The following is a 16,063-nucleotide window of genomic DNA, read 5'->3' as shown; positions in this document are numbered from 1 at the left end:
ATTCAGTCTACCTGCTCTAGGGCAGATGTAGCACACATACCACCAAACCCAGCACTAGACAATGAACCAAACACAAACTCTAAATTCAGCTACTTGAGACAAGTTCACCCCCATTACCACATAGGCTTTGGGGAAACACCCAGAAACAAGCCATAACAGCAACCATTGAATTTTCAGAAAAGGGTGTGTTTTCTTCTCTCCAATGTGTTTCCATCAGTGTAATGACCTCCTGGGCTCCAGGTCTCATTCACAAGTATTTGATTTATCATAGCCCTCCTTACTAACAGTCAATGTTTTAGGGTTCTCGCTCCTAAAAATTAGTAAATTCTTTGACAAAACTTAAATCCTCTTTGTGCCCCTTATTGTGCCCTCCATATATTGAGTCCTAGCAATATAAATCAACAGCATTATGCCCTACTGAACTTTTCAAGAAAGCAGTCAAGCCAAAAGGAGAGAACTGAGAAGGCTTGTTTTGCTTCACTTTTGACTCTGCTAAGACATCGTTTACCCTGAGACGGAAGGTAAATTTAAGCCAATATTTTCCTACTTCTTGGGAAGGTACTTCGTTATAACTGTATTTGTACTTTCAAAATTTTCACTAGAGAATAATGGTCAGCTGCATATCTACCAGACTAGATGACAGAAATTCCACTTGACACCATTTATTATATCCAAACATTATTATACACTCTCATTAATTTTGTTATTTCTGTTGTGAAAGATGTAATCTTACAAAATGACCTACAGGAAAAAGTGAAAATATAATTAGCAGCCTTTCTAATTTCCCCATAGAACCACCTATAAGCTGGAAATCCAAAATAAATCATCATCACAAACACAGAACACTCATTATATCAAAAAGTATCAAAAAAACAAGTATTTCTCTTTCCCCATTGTGTATTTGAAGGGCAAAAAGATCATCAGTATAGTGGACCTCACAGCCACTGGCTATCATAAATATCTCATGAAGCAAAAATTATTTGCTTAACAATTGATGTTTTCAATGTTCTATTTTTTAATTTTTTAATTGACACAAAAAATTGTATGTGTCAGGGCCAGGGATTTAGCTCAGCAGTATAAATGCCTGCCTTGCGAGGGCAAGGTCATAAGTTCGATCCTGGGTACAAAAAAAAAAAAAAATTCTATACATTTAAGAGTTACCATGTGACATTTTGATGCATAATACATTGTTTTAATGTCCAGTTCAGTGTCAATATATCTATTTTATCATAACACATCATTTCTTTGTGATCAAAACATGCAATTTTTTTTATGGTCAACCCTATGGTGTAAAAGAACACTAGAATTGCTGTATTCTTTAGCATTAAAAGTATCTGGCCAAAATGGATCCTCAGAGCTGTACCAGAAAGCTGTACTAGGTGATAGGGAGATGGTTCAAGGTTTTTTTAATGTTATTCTATTAAGAAGTATCATTGCTTAATGTTTATTTTGTAACTGTTCTCCTGACTTGTCATTCCCTAAGAGAGGGTATAACTTGGTGCTGACACCCACTTGAAGTGAATGCTGCAGATACACTGAGGCTTACTTGCACGTTTATTGGGGAAATACTGGCCAAGTGGAGTAAAAATTTGGAGCAACATCTAAGAAGGCAAAATACGTCTGAGTTGGACCATCCTCTGACCTAAGGACCAAGGGCCCTTTGAGTCCCTCATTGCTGGCTCTCTGTCAGTTTTGATTACTATCTCTCCCTTCCTGAGCCACTGGTGACAGCTGCAAATCGCGAATCTTTATTAACCTTACCCAAAATCTGCTTGGAAGGCTCTTTTTAGCTAAGGTGTTTTAACCACAGCTATGTCTCCAGCCAAATCACCTCAGCTGTTATGCAGCCCAGGTCCAAGCTTTAGCTAGGTTTTCTCTAACAGAATGACTTTGTCACTGAGTGGAACTCAGAATAACCAAGTCCCTTCTGATCTAGGTGGTTGGGGCTCAGTTGGATAAACCATGGTAATCAGGATAGGCATTTTGGATCAGTACGTTTACCACTTAAAAGAAAAAATGCAAAGATAAAAAGGTACAGAAACTCTTTAATCCACATAATGGTACCTCAGACTGAATTTGTCCCATGATTTTGCAAAAGATGACCATGTTTGTGTTTATGCAGGAAAGATGAACATGATCATGTTTGTCAACCCATGTAGAGTCTGTGAACAAACAAAATTTTGCCAGACACTTCTGCAAATTAAATTGTTCACAAACAAAAGCATCTGAGAACCAATATATATTCATGAATAGCTAGAAAGATAGGTGGCCTTTAAATCTGAATTAATAGTTAGAAACCTTCCGTGATGGTGTACATGCCCTACATCCCACCACATTGTTCATACACTGTCTGCTAAAGATGCTTTCTTCTGAAGCAGTCTAGAAGTGAACTCAGTTGCTTTAATTTTATTTTATAAAATTGGATTACTGTTCTCATGGAAACATATAATTAAATCTCCTCTGTTGCTCGAAAGGTTAACTGTTTTAAATAACGATTGCTATTAAATTTTTCTATGACAACAAAAACAATGTTAAGTTTGACACATAACTTTTGGTAGAAATTACGGATAAATAAATTAATAAAGAGGATTTTAATTTCACTCGTTTGTATCAAAATAATCGTCTATTATTTTTTACAGAGTTGATTTCAATTAAAAGCATTAAGAATTTATTTACCAAACTAATCTGTGGACTTCTCTAAAAATATAACTTACATTTTCTAGTATATTAACATGTATGGTCGATAATTCATATTTTCTACCAAAAGATACAACCTGTCATTTAATAATCATTGGCAAATGGTCTAATTAGTTTTTTTTAAACATAAAATACTGTGTGAGGATTAAAAGATCTATAGTGTCTAAAGGAAACACAGAGCTTGAAACCAGACATCTGAAAAATAATGCTTCCTTGTATTTTGAAGTGCCCCTGCCACGCCACCTATTTCATCTTAAATGTCAGGTTCATGGGGGTTAGATGTTAGGAGTCCATAAAACTGTAAGGTAAAGGTCTTGGATATATAAATACATTACATAGCCACTAAGGGAAAATTTTTATTTTTACTAACTTTAGAAGACAAGGGACACTTAAAAAGAAAACCGTACCTATCCTTCTCTTTTATTAATATGGAAATTAAAATTACACCATAAATCTTTCGTTCTTTTCAATATTTGTGACTGAAATAGATCTGGTAGGAAAAAATGGCATGCTCCTTTGACCTGTTTCAGATTGCAGAGAATCATTAGACTTAAGAAGAAAAGTACAGTATCCCTCTTATGGAACCCTCACACCGCTGTCCACGTGATCCTGCGGGACGGTTTCTGCCCGAGGGGTTTACTACCCAGGAAGCACAGAGACAGGAGGGATGCATCTGCCTGAAAAGAGAAAGCCAGCACTTCAGCTGAATGTCAGGCTTGCAGAAGTGCAGGCATCCAGGCATACTTTCCTCCCCTCCTCTTCTTTCAGGTTCTTTGCATTGGGGAATTTCATAGAAAGAGTAAATTTTTAAAAAACTAACACTTTGAAGACAAAACAGTAAAAAAAGGGGACAGTGCTACATACCCAGGGAACTACAGAACACGATAGAGAATGGAAAAAATCTTACTCAGATGCAAGAGGGTTAGAGAGGAACAAGGCTGGGAGACAGAGCCGATTCCTACCACTGTCCCTGTGTTCTCCAGCACTGGAAACTGAAATACTCAGTCACTTCTGGTTTTCATTGAAGCCACTAAGATCCCGGAGCAGAGCGAGAGGCAGCTGGTGACGCCCAGCTTGGCTTCACACTCCTCTGCCTCCGGTCTACCTAGAGCCGGGTTAAGGATGCTGCAGATGTTGACTGAAGCAGGCAGGGAAAACACCCAGAGGGTCAACTTTCCATCCCGTTTGGCCCTGGAATATTGTAATTTTAGAGACCCAGAAAAGTTAAATAATTGCAATACTTACAGCAACCATAAAAGCACATCCTGAATTGATTCCACTTTTCATTTGTTCCCATCAGTTCCACACTGAGAGAACTCTGAATGATTTTACTGAAGCAAATGTTGACACGTCTTTTAATGATACGGAGGGCAAAAGGAGAGTTAGGGTTTGTTAGGCGGAAAGTGAGCCGTTAGCAGTCTGGAGACGGCGGCTGGAAACGACTTGAAAAGCAAAGACGATGTAATTTTTTTCCTTTTTTCTTTCAGGTTCTTAATCCTTAGCTGTAGATAAAATCTACAGAAACTGTGGTTTCAAACGTTAGCTCAAGAGAATGTAATCTCTGCTTAGTGTGTTGATAAGGTCCAGGACCCACACAAAGTCCAGACCATGGAGAGAGTTAGGGGAAAAAACCCTCAAGGTCTCCAAACAAACTAAACTAAAATATCCACATAGTAAGCACACAAGTACCTTGTAGGTCAGCGAAGCTCATTTTCCTGTAAAAGAACAATGACCGTGGAAGAAGGAAAGGATATTTCTTGAAAGATACAATTAAATCATATAACTGGAACCTGGAAGCTCAGTTCAGGGCAACTGCCACCCTGGGACCTGCCCACCTCTGTGACAGGCTTCGCTGTGCACTCAGATCTTACACTCTATGGACAGCCCAGATTCCTCAGAAATCTTTCATCAAAGACATAAAGCATAGAAGTGTGTCTCCAGGTGCTCTCGGTGTTAAGACCTTTGGTTTTAGGACCCAGCTTCTCAGTGACAGGACGGTTAGCAGCTATTTGCTCTGAATACATTAACCAAATGACACCTCAAGAAATGATTTCGGGCAGGAACTATTATTAGCACCTTTTGCAAAAGAGGAAACTGGGCTCAGAGAGGATAAATAACAGGTCTAAGATCGCAGGGATAGTGAGCGGGATGGAGGAGATTTGGACTCATTTGACTGGAGAGCCAAACTCACTGCATTTCTTACTGTAATGTAGGAGCCATCCTAAAGGTGAGCTGAATCTGGTTGATTAGTTGGGGAAGATAGGTTAGCACTGTCTTTTCCACCCTAAAGTGTGGTACATGGAGTATGGCTGGTCTTTGAGATGGATTTTTGGTGATGTATAGACATTTTTATTTATAAGAAATGCGTTTATTAAGCCAGGAATGGTGATGCACTCTTGTAATCCCAGCACTCAGGAGGCTGAGACAGGAGGATTGCCATGAGTTCAAGGCCAGCCTGGGGTACATAGCAAGATCGTCTCAAAGAAAAAAAGAAGAAAGAAATGAATTTATTAAGATGTGTGGACAATTAATATGGTTGACTTATTAAAAACCAATATTTTATGGCTAATTTTGCTTAAAATAATACAAACATTTTTAATAAGTTGTTTAAAAATCTATCCAAAGGCCAGGCATGGTGACTAACACCTGCAATCCCAGCACTCGGGAGAATAAGGCTAGAGGACGGCCATGAGTTCGAGGCTGGCCTGAGCTACACAGTGAGTTCAAGTTCAGCCAGAACTGCACAGTGAGACCCTGCCCCAGAGCAAACCCATCCAAAAGGAAAAATCATGGGAAATAGGACTAAATAGGTAGTGACGTTCTGAAGATAACAAATGAAATTTGAGGAACATAGAATTAAGATATTTTATGCTAAAGAAATCACTATCACTTGAAAGTAGATGCAAGTAAGGTCTTGAAAGCAGATATTAAGTTTTTTAAAAGCAAATATTTTAATATGACGAGAGGGTAGATGGACTAGAAATGAGGCCTGAAAGGGAGGCATGTTTGTAAAAACTTAGAATTTAAAACAAGAAAAATTGGGAATCATAGATTTTGCATGATCAAGTTTTCAGAAAAAATACATTAACTATAATGAAGTAAATAAATTTGAAAAGAGAAGTCTGAAAACAAAGAGGGCAGTTAAAGTGCCATTTATTTGTACCCATAAGAATATCTATAGGAAGGAAAGAAGGAAGGAAGGAAAAAAGAAGAGAGAGGGAGAATGGAAGATGATAGTTATTGGCAAGAATGAAGAAACAAGGTAGATGCTGTGCTAAGGGAAAGAGTATGCCCATGCCTCAAAAAAATAAAATAGAATGACCAAGTTGATCCAGAAATTCTAATCCTAGCTGTGTACCCAACCAAATGTAGGAACTTGAAAAAATATTTATAAAGTCATATTACTAGCAGCATTTTTCACAATAATGAAAAACTAGAAGCAGCCCAACTGTTCCACAGTGGGGGAAAAAAATGGATGAACAAAAAGTGTCATCTATGTGATGGAATACTATGCAGCTTTACAAAAGGAAAGGAAATATTTCCATGTTACAACATGGAGGTCGCTAGAGGGTATCAAGTTAAGAGAAGTTAGGCCCAAAAGATAGAACCTGTGTGATGTCATTTACATAAAGGACTCAGAACAGTCAGATCCACAGAGACAGAAGGTTAAATGGTAGTTGCTAGGCGCTAAGAGGGGAACAGAATGGGAAGTTATCATCCAGTAGGTAGAGAGTTTAGCTTTGCTAGACGAGAAAGCTTTGTGAACCCACAGTGGTTTTGAAACACAGCCTTGCCCACGTACTTAACGCCGTGGAACCGCAGACTCACTTAAAAAACGGGCGAGATGGTGAAATTCTATGCTATATGAATCTTGCAATAGATTTTTTAGTTTTAAAAATTTGTGAGAAAAAAAAGAGAAATCTTTACCCTAATCCAAACAAAGCGCATTGACTCCTTAGCGAATGCTTTAAGCAAATGAGGGCCAGCAAGCAGTAAGGGAGACCTCCACACAGCAGGGCTGGGTCCAAGACGGGTCTCCAGGTCTGCAGCCCCTTCAGAGAGGCGCTCCCGGAGCCACGCACTCACTTAGACAATGATCTCCGAATATTTACTGCGCGATGCCCTGGGAATAAACAATCAACAAACCCACTCTGACCACCTTCTAGGAGAGGAGGAGGCACCGCTTGGTTCTATGACTGATGGGCTTGAGGGCTTCAGCACCCTGAGCCTCCAGGCCGGCGGCACTCTCCGCTCCCTGCCCACCCTGCTCTCCTGGCTTTCCTCTCCTTTTCCGTTTTTCTTTTCTTCTTTCTTGCTTTGTTTCCCCTCTCCCTCCTCCTCTCCCTCCTCCCCTCCCTCCTCCCCTCTCTCCTCCCCTCCTCCTCTTTCTTTTGGTATTAGTACCGGGACTGAACATACGGCCTTCATCCCCAGCCCTTTTTGTTTTCTTTCATTTTATTTACTTTCTTTTTTGTCTGGAGACAGTGATGACACTGACTCACTAAAACTGCCCAGCCTGGGTGTAGACTCGCAATCCTCCTACCTTGGCCTCTGGGGTTGCAGGGACGGCGGGTGTGCACCACCCGGCAGCCTTCAGCCCATTTTCTTAGCAGTGTGTGGAGAATGTCAGGGCTCTCGATTCCTTTCGCTAAGGAAATATCATTTTCCTTAGCATCCGTTCAGCAGTGGATGATAGTCTCCTGTTAGCCACAATCCTATTAAAACAAAATTCCAATAAATATTTACTTTTAACTCAATACCAAGGCTTGCTTTCTCTTTCATTTTTTCTTTTTTTCTTTTTGCCATGAAATAATATTTTTAAGGATATTTGCTTCCCTTTACACATTCCTCTGGGTCAGCATTTAGAAACCAGTTACATAACCTAACTACTTTCCAGCAAGTTTCTCAGCATCTGGGCCAGGTTATCTCCTCCTTCTTTAGAGGGACTGTTACCTTCTGCTTCCCCAGTTAGACTGTCTTTGAATATTAACATGCATAAATAATAACTATAAGTAATAACAATATTCCTCTCAAATACCCAAAGTCCTCTATCAGACCTTGAACAGTCCCTACAGCCAACAAACAATAAATGCAATTTAAATTCATCGATAGACACTGACTGAATAACTTTATGAGTTTTCAGTACCTGAGTCGATAAGTCCCTTCAAGACAGAACGCACATGTTACCCACTCTCTAACCTGGAACACATCTGAGAGTGAAAGGTTAAGCCCTAGGTCAGAAAAAGTACCCTCAGCCCAATTAGGGAAGGGTCACTCTGCTTTATGGAGTTGTTGTAAGTGGTATAATCAAATTGTTATGAAATATCCAAGGACAGAGCAACTAATTTAGGAACAGGGAGCCTGCAGGGTGGTGATTAGGAGAGCTTTCCTGCAGAAGTACTGATTTCACTGAATTCCAGAAAACTAGCACGATTTCACTCATAGGAAGAGAATGTGAAGTACACTTCAGAAGTGGCAGAGAAGTCATTAAAATGTTGGTTACAATTCTGCTCTTGTCAATCACAAAGAAGACTATTAAAATTCACAAAGTAGTATCATAGCTCTCACCTTTACAGAGCTTGTAAGTTTTTAACATAAAAGTAAAATGTTAAAAATGAAATAACGAATCATAGTTTTCTCTTAACTGTAGAATTATATAAACACAATCTATGCATAGAACTCTGCAAGCTAGAGAGGGAGGGAGGAAAAGTGGCAGGCAAAACGTAAAGCAGTAACACAGCTGAGAAGCACGTTCGAACAGAGCTCTTGATTTCCAGAAGCTTCCAATGTGTCTTCTGATTTCAACATAGATTTCAAGGATGTATATACAGAGCCACATACAACAGGTTATGCTGCAGATTCAAGGGCCATATTCTCAGTAGGTATTGTCTTTTGTGAATCTGCAGTCAGCAACAAAAAACAAAGTTAGTTTGCCTAATAAAACCTCCAAGTTATGTTTTTACATTATGCTGTGTCACTTTCTAGAACGTGTATGTCAGTGTCTCACAACTCACACTGAAGAATACACATTGCACGCAGTTTATGTATGATACCTTCACCCAGGGCCACACTTTACAAGCTTCTCCAGGATTCGGCTTCTTCTTATCACTCTGGCAAGCCGGAAAGCTGCCACACTGTTCTTTATTCCTTATTCCTTTGTTAATTTTCAGCATCTTGATTTTCAGTTAAACATGGCACTTGGGTCCTCATAATAGTACCACTTAATCAAGCAAATATACCTAACAACATAAATTCAACATGCAAATTAGATCCGTGCACGGTTCAGAGTGCATGAAAAGGGTTAGTCATCCCTCAAAAAACTAAATAAATGCCATTGCAGAGGAAAAAATGAGAGAGATGCTGGAAAACTGGTGTATGGCATCATCTAGGTTATAAACTCAACTGCTGATGGCTTAACTCTTAAAACTATCTTTTTTTTAGAAACCATAGAATTATATAATTGGAAGAGTCTATAAAAGCCAATTAATGCAATGTAACTGGGCCACTGTATTAAAGATCAAGAAGTCATGGATCCGCTTATCATGTTGCTTATTTATTTTAAAATGGGACATTTGCTTGCTTTTCAAAAATTAGACAAAATAATTACAATTTTTACATTTACACATTTTTCTAGAACAGCCAATCTCCTCATGCATCCAAGGGAGTACAGGTACAGTAAGTTTGTTTTATTTGGCTATAATTTAATACAAGTCTCTAAACTCTAAATGTGAAAAAATGAAATGATGTGAATACCTGCTTCAGACCCACAGTTGTAAGTAGGTTATCACGTGTCAGTCATCCCGTGCCCTCAGAAGGCAATGAAGACACAATTTCAGATGTCATGCTGTGAGCCACAAGAAGGTCAGTGAATTTTAAACATATTTGTATGCTTAATAAGGACACATTCTTCTATACACATTTTATGTAACCACATTTCCCTCATTTTAGTGTTATGTTGACAGAATTATCTAACGTGACTCAAATCACAAAACAGTCTAAGAATGAGATTTATTTCCCATGCAAGGTAGTTGGTGGAAATGAACGTTTAGCCAAAAGCTAAATGGATTTATCTAAGTCTGCCCACCAGAAATCCTTAGTAAGGACTGAATCCTTAGTAAGAAAGAGAAATCAGCCTCTCTTCTAAGGGCACACAGCTAATGAAATTTGCTTTCTTTGGAAAAACAAGGTTGTTATCACACATTATTATAATCACATCAACACCTAGTCTCTTTCCTTGACTTGCATGCAAGTTCATATTTTAATGAGAAATTACAAGCAATTCTTTTTTAAATGTCTACCACCTCAATTTACAACATAACCATATCTATCCTTACAAAATCAGTCATTTCCCCTTCCCTGTGGCTACACCATCTTACCCTTCTCTTGGAATCTTACCTCTCCACTCTGCTGAATCCTAACCCTCTCACCTCCTAGAGAATCATTCCAGCAGCTATTCACTACACACGTTCGGTCACTTTTCCTCTCTTCTAGGTTATTTCCACCCACATAAATAAAAGCATAATATGAAAGAAAAGGAAGGATGGATGCAAGGGAGAGTTAAGGAGGAAGGACAGAAGGTGACCAGGGAAGGGATGGAGAAGAGGGGGAGGAGAAGAGATGGAGAAGAGAGAAAGGAAAAAGAGAATATGAGTTTAAAAAAAAAAAAAGCCCTTGCATTCTCCTGTACCACCTCTCTTACTAAAGACTAATCTCTTTTTGGCTGAACTCTCAGAAGAGATCTCTGGAGTCCCCACGGAACCTAGGAACCAGCACTTATCATAAACAATTCCGTTATACCAGAGGCTTCAACCCCAGCCCTGCGAGGGGCCAAGGAAGGGATTAAAGGAATCATGCTGGAGTCAAAGCCCTGCAGAGCTGATCACATTAGGAGAGGAGCTGGCAAAACCCTACCGCCAAAGAGTTCTTCTAGATCTCTGTGGATGGCTCTAAAGTGCAATGGGCAATGGAAATTAATGCTCCTCTCCACTGCAAGCCTAATCCCATCAGTGCTGGGCACCAAACCCAGAGCCCTGAGTATGCCAGGCAAGCTCCCTACAACGGAACTACATCCCCAGCCCAAAGGCATTCCTGCTTCTGGTATTCTTTCTGCCCTTGTAAGTTTTCCCGAACAACATTGCCCCAGCAGGCTTGGCATGCGTCCTGCCAACCATTTATCAGCAACATTGTTCCATTAATAACATTATTCCAATAGTGCTATTATCTCAGCAGTTCCACTCTCCTGTTAAAAGCAAAACTCCTTAACAGTTACTGAAGCCTCTGTCTCCATTCTTACCTTCTTGTTTACTTCTGAGGTCAACACACAAGAGCTTTGTCTCCTCCATTTCTCTAAACAACTCTCGAGATGGTTTTCATCCCAACCCTGTTCAGCTCCTTTCTCCCTGCATCACACTGCCCGAGAGCATCAGAGCCGGGTGTCAGCCTCCCTCAGAACAGCTGCTGCCCTGGGTCCCTCAAAGCCACCCCAGGTCTCCTCGTATCTTTTGAGTCTTCACTGCTGATTCTTCCAAACTAACCTTCAAACATTCTAGATTTCGGTTCTGCAAATTTCTCATCGAAACTTTTCCCTCAGTGATATCCCCCCATTTTCTGTCTGTCACGGCTCTGAATTTTATCCTGATGACTCTCAGATTCACACATCTGGCTGTGACCTTTCCACTGGGACTAAATACTCATCTCTTCCATGTTCAAACTTGACATAACCCATAATGAAATATTGAATTTATCTGTCAAACCACAACCAACCAACCAACTCTGTTCCTTCAAAGTCCAAAAGTTCAACCAACTCTTCCCCTTCTAACTCCAAAATATGAAAAAAATCTAGTGAATTTTCATATTCTGTATTGCTAATACTCATCGATGATGCAAATGATTATCGTACATAGCCCGGATGTGAACTACCCTACTACAGTATTTGCTTCCTTTTTGGTTCCATTACAGTTATTTTTAGAGCATCCAAACTAAATTTTTGAAAATATGACCTCATATGAAAATATGACCTCACATTGGCTTCCCACCTCCCTCGGTGACCAGGAGTCCTATAAAGAGTGGCCTCCCCATCTCTTCAGATCTGAATCGTACTACTTTCTTGCTGACATCTCCTTCTCTCCCAACCACGTAGCACTCTTCTGACTCCTGAGTACACTTCTTAGGAAATTTGCTCTTCCTTCTGCTTGGAACTCTCTTTAATAAATATACACCTTCATGGTTTGCTGTTCATTTCTTTAGGTCTTCAAACAAAGCTTTCCTTATCTACAGTTCACAAAATGTTTACTGTGAAATCGTGTGCACTGGCAGTTTCTGCTCTCCCTCACCCTGCTCCATCTTTCTCTCCATCATACTTATTGTCCTTTGACATATTATGTAATAACTTTTATCATCTGTATTCATCTATGAGAATAAAAGATGCTTTGGAACAAGGACTTTGTTTTGTTCTCCGCTATACTCACAGGACTTAAGACAACACCAACCACACGGTAGGTGTTCTTTATACATTTGTTGCATGAACAAATAAAGAAGTAAATGATGGACAAATTAAACTATATTTTCTTATTGTCAATCACAGTTTAACTCAAATCGCGGCTGTTTAATATTCAAGTCAATAACCTCTAATACTCTTGTGAGATTCTTCACTGTGATGGCTAATTAAGCACTTCATTTCCAAACTAAATTCCTATCCTTGGGTCACTATTTTCAAGCTACCTGACAGCACTTCTGAAAGAACCCCACACAGATTATTATTTATTCTTTTCATTATTCCATGACATTCTCAAAGATCGAGTAAAAACACATGTCAAAGCAATTTCTCTCTGTTTCTTCTGATTAAAATCAATATTCTTCCTGCTCTTAACAGCAGCAAAAATCAGCATAACAGTTTCTGTTAACTCAATAGAATGTCAAGTGATATCCTTGTGTATTGTTACCAGCAGGGATATCAACAAAATACTACCAACAACCTATCATCATTGCTGTTTTTTATTATCTACAAAATGTCATGTGTGCATATGGCATTTCACCAAACAGCACAGTGAATACAAAAACCCTGTCTCAAACAGCTCAGAGCTTATTTAGAGCAAAACTTAAGAATAGGGAGGCAAAAATTAAAAGGAGGGCCTGCTGTTATTGAGAAAAGAATATAATCGATCCAAGTGGTTAGGGCAGCTGATAAGTCTCATTCCATTTTCATGACTCTATGGTTTCACTGTGTTCTCTGAATCACAAACAGCAGCAGTAAACCTTATTGACTTTCTCAAAATACTGCTCTCTGTTGGTCATTGAGCAGATAGGTCAAAACATAACCACCGTAAACATTGTTAGGAATACCAAACAACAAACAGCCCACATTTCTCAAATAACTACTGGCATCATTTTGTAGTACATTATTATTTTTAAAAAATTGTCCTTCTCAAAGACGATCCCATAAAAATTTAATTAAGCTTAGCCTCATAATAAGTTTCCAAGTTTCTATCGCTTAGGATGCCTAGGGTGGAAGTGTTTGCCATGAGGGTTGCACAACAAAACATTTACAAGGTGGAGAAAGTGACAAGACAGGAAGCAGGCTGCACATCTGTGTACAGGGAAGGGAGTAATAAGAAATGTGGCCAGTGCTGCAGACTTCTCCTGGCAGGGACAACTGTCTCTCCTGAAGCCAGGCTGATGTCATAGGATCAGGCAGTCAAAGTTAACAATCTCCCAGTTATCCAAAAGCAGCCAAAATCCAAAACGTTTATGTATAATTTTCTAAATTTTTGCTCAGGATGTTATGAAAATAACATCCTGCACCAGGAAAAAAAAATATACCTATGAGTGAAATTTGACCTTTTGAAAGATTTGGCTTTAAACTAGTCTCAAATGATTCTGGTTTTTAATGCTTTATTTCAATCTAGTAAACACATACGATGTTACTTTGTCATTTAAAAAATTGCACCCCCAAATACCAAAAATGCACTACCCATAATGTATTGCTGCTCCCTTAATCACAGCCAGCAGAAAAAAAAAATCAAAATCCACTCATGAGATATAATAGAGTGGAATGAAACACCATACAATTCTTGGGGGCAGGAAAATTAAAATATACTCACTTGCTTTCTTCTTAGGAGTTTATGGACATTGAAAAATACAAAGATTTTACATTAAGCAATAAGACATAACTTCTCTGTAATGAAAAGAAATGCTTGGAGGAGTGAGGCTCTGTAGAAATTTAAATAGCCAGATCTCACTGCAAAGGGCAGGAAATAAGTACTAAAAACAGGATTTCACTCATCAAGAAACTTTTTTCAAATAGAAATGTGGTAAATGTATGGTGTTTACATGTCCAATAATGTCTTTGTTTTGCAACAACACAATGTCTTTGTTTTTGCAACAATCTATTTTGATTAGATTCCAAAAATTTACTTCAGAAAGAGATGTTCCTAGCTGTGCATATTTGTAATCCCAGAACTCCAAGAGGCTGAGGCAGGAGAATTGCAAGCTCAAGCCCAACCGGGGCAAGTTAGTAACTCAGTGAACCTTTGTCTCACAAAAATTTCAAAAAAGGGTTAAGCATATAGCTCAGTGCAAAAACGCTTGTTCAATACCCAGAAACCCTGAAAGAGAGAAAGAAAAAAGATTTTCTTTAAGTGTCTGTTGTTATGAATAGAGAAATTTCTTATCAGACTAATTGTTTGTATTTCTCTTATAGATTACCTATTTTTCCATACATATCATGATGTTCTGCTTCATTAGAAATCACAAAATGTTTCATAGTTTTTCCCACCTAGATCTTCCTTGAGATTTCCCTCCTAATCTTTATTTCTTCAAAGAAATATTCTTAATAGTATTTTAATTCTCCTCCCATTATCCCTTTTCTGAAATGTCTGCCATTCATATGTTAGATCTCAGTGCCATTCTCAATCCTCTGTTCTGTTGTTTCCTTTTGCTGTAGCAGATACTCTTGACCTGAGCACAGCTCAGCCTCACCATGCGCATTTAACCCTTCAGTACAACAGATTTGTTTTAATAGAGTGACTCCTTTGTTGCTTGCAAATCATTCCATTTCCATTGTCCTTGTTTCTATTTTATGAAAACATAGTAAGTTTCAAGATATTAGCAAGATATCTATTTTTTCTATTTCAGCACCCTAAATTACCCCTACTTGCGTGCGGGCCCCTGAATGCCTATCGTTCATACATGGTTCATACATGTCAATGTTGTCACCATGTTCTCTTCCTCCATCTCTTTTGCCTTTGTTCCAGCAGGTTCTGCACCTTGATGAGAGTCTCGGGTACTGGAAGAAGCAGGAGTCACAGTACAGGTTTCCCACCATGTGAGCAGACAGAGAGCTGAGCTGCGGGCGAAGAAACTCACAGAAGGACCTCAGTGTGCAGAGCTTCCCTAGGGAAGGACTTACTGCAGAGTTCCTGCTCCCCGGGGCCCTCTGTCTCTCGAAGGATTTCTTCCCTCTTTCTGTGGATTCCATAGTGTTACCAAGGGCCAGGCCAAAGCAGATCAATAATTTTCTTTAGATGAGGTCCTTGAGATTTTTCTTAGAGGACAAATACAGTGTAATAAATGGGAGAGAGGAAGGTGAAAACAGATGAGAAGAAAACCAGTGAGCCTCGCTCGCTTTTCCTAAGTGAACCTTCTAACTAAACACCCTGATATTAATCTAGATCCTGTTCTGATCTCTGATTTGTTGTTGGTGCTGCTGCTGCTGTTGGTGCTTTTCTCTGATTTTAGTGCCTTACCCAGGATTCCTTGAAGACTCGGTTTATCTCTGGTGTTCCATCCACATTAATACTCTCTCCCAGATCAGGAACACTCTGATTCTACAGTTTCCAACATGTCCTCAAAAACTTTGATCCACGATTGGCACTCAATCTTGTACTTCCGAATTTCTATTTCATTTATCCTCTAAAACGTCTTTTAGTTCATGCTGAAGTAGAAAAAAATACCTGGGCTCAGACTACTGTCTTAAACCAGAAACCACTGAGAAGTCTTACCCATTCTCTCTTTTGTCCTATGTGGAATAAAGTCAGATTGAATATACCTCTACACTATATTTAAGAAAAAAAAATGGATCTATGTTTTCCACCTATTCCTTTCTGATCCACTGACATCAGTATTGTCCAGAAAATAAAAGGTCCCTGAAAAAGGCAAAATAATAACAAAAATAAATTATCTAAATTTAGTCTTCCTCCCTGCAATCAGGTAATACAAGCAGTAGAGTATGAAAGGAATAATGACAAAATAAATAAATACATAAAAATCATTGCTACCTAAGTGTTACAAGATCAAACTGCCTTATACATAAAATAGGCAAAAGGAAAACCTAAAATATGTGAGACTCAAAAAATTCAGAATTCACAGA

General features: G+C 38.9%; 1 long non-coding RNA gene across 1 annotated transcript in view; it reads right to left on the bottom strand.

Annotated features, from left to right (window-relative positions):
* LOC106027714 (uncharacterized) overlaps nucleotides 1-16,063 on the bottom strand; it is a 126,547-nt gene that overhangs the window by 45,684 nt on the left and 64,800 nt on the right. The window contains exon 3 of the long non-coding RNA XR_010044013.1: nucleotides 7,241-15,628. This is a non-coding gene — a long non-coding RNA (uncharacterized LOC106027714). The remainder of the gene's footprint in view (nucleotides 1-7,240; nucleotides 15,629-16,063) is intronic.

Source organism: Cavia porcellus, unplaced genomic scaffold (assembly GCF_034190915.1).
Source record: "Cavia porcellus strain 051 isolate PalLab524CR breed Dunkin Hartley unplaced genomic scaffold, mCavPor4.1 scaffold_2, whole genome shotgun sequence".
Lineage (NCBI taxonomy): Eukaryota > Metazoa > Chordata > Mammalia > Rodentia > Caviidae > Cavia > Cavia porcellus.
The sequence above is the reverse complement of the archived record's forward strand: the minus strand, read 5'-3'. Positions and strand labels throughout refer to the sequence as shown.